Below are 1,608 nucleotides of genomic sequence, written 5' to 3' on the forward strand. Positions count from 1 at the left end.
ACTTGATGCGAACTTTATTTTATCGACCCCGGAGGGGTGAAAGGCAAAGTTGGTCGCGGTGGCATTTGAACTGACAAAGTAAAAAGCCGAAAGAAATACTACTGAGAATTCTGTCCGATGTTCTAACGTTACTGTCTGCTCACCGCCTTGTTTATTGGATTGCTATTAGATATTTATCGGCCATGAGCATATTTTTCGCTTGTTTCGTTACAAACAGGTAGCTTGCTAGATAGACAGACAGACAAATGTAGACAGACAGACAGATAAATACATGCATACATAGACAGACAGACAGACAGACAGACAGACAGGTAGACTGATAAATAGATTGATAGATAGACAAACAAACAGTAGATAGATGATAGATAAGATAGATAGATAGACAGACAGACAGATAGACAGACAGATAGATAGATAGATAGATAAATAGATAGATAGACAGGCAGGTAGGCGTTTAGACAGTTTGACATAAATAAATAGAGAGATGATTTTTCACATATACGAGTCGCTTTCTTTATCTTAGAATGCTGGAATGAAAACATGAGCTTTGATTTCGTACGGAACAGAATTTTCAAAGCACGCATTATTTATTGGTTGTTTCTTTGGTTAATCTGCAGTTCCTTCTGTGTTACTCACTCAAATATGCGGATATTCAAGTGGTATAGCATTGAATTGGCATTTTACTCTATTACCTCTCAAATACTAGCTTTTATGACGTCATAGTTTCATTTCTCCAGTATCTTAGTTCTCTAACCAACGTAGCATAAGTTGCGAGCTGGCAGAAGTAGTTAGCACGTCGGACAAAATGCTTTGCGGCATTTCTGCTGAGTCTTCGCGTTCTGAGTTCAAATCCTGCCGAAGTCAACTTTTCATCCGTTTGGAGTCGATAAAATAAAATACCAATCAAGTTCTGAAATCGATATAATTGATTAGTTACTTCTCCACTGAAAATTTCAGATCTCGTTCCTGTAGTAGAAAGAATTATAACATAGAGACTCTTCCTCAAAATTATAAGATTTCTAATGGAAGTTTTAAAGCGAAATAGTATCACAGTTCAGCTCCAGTGAATGTATCAGAGTATGATAGTTAAGTCGGTTACATTTAGTATTAATTTCAAATTTTGGCACAAGGCCAGCAATTGCGGTGTAGAAGTTAAGTTGGTTACATCGACCCCAGTATTCAACTGGTACTTATATTATCGATCCTGAACGCGATGAAAGACGAAGTTGACCTTGTGGAACACAGAACGTAAAGACAAACGAATTGACGATAAGCATTTTGTCCGGCGTGCTAACGGTTCTTATTTCTTCACTGCCCACAAGGGGCTACACACAGAGGGGACAAACAAGGACAGACAAACGGATTAAGTCAATTATATCGACCCCAGTGCGTAACTGGTACTTATTTAATCGACCCCGAAAGGATGAAAGGCAAAGTCGACCTAGGCGGAATTTGAACTCAGAACGTAACGGCAGACGAAATATCGCTAAGCATTTCGCCCGGCGTGCTAACATTTCTGCCAGCTCGCCGCCCTAGATGGTGGTTATAATATTGATTGTAAATTTTGGCACAAAGCCAAAAAGTTCGGGGGTGGGTGGGGGTTCAATC

This window comes from Octopus bimaculoides, chromosome 20, assembly GCF_001194135.2.
Source record: "Octopus bimaculoides isolate UCB-OBI-ISO-001 chromosome 20, ASM119413v2, whole genome shotgun sequence".
NCBI lineage: Eukaryota > Metazoa > Mollusca > Cephalopoda > Octopoda > Octopodidae > Octopus > Octopus bimaculoides.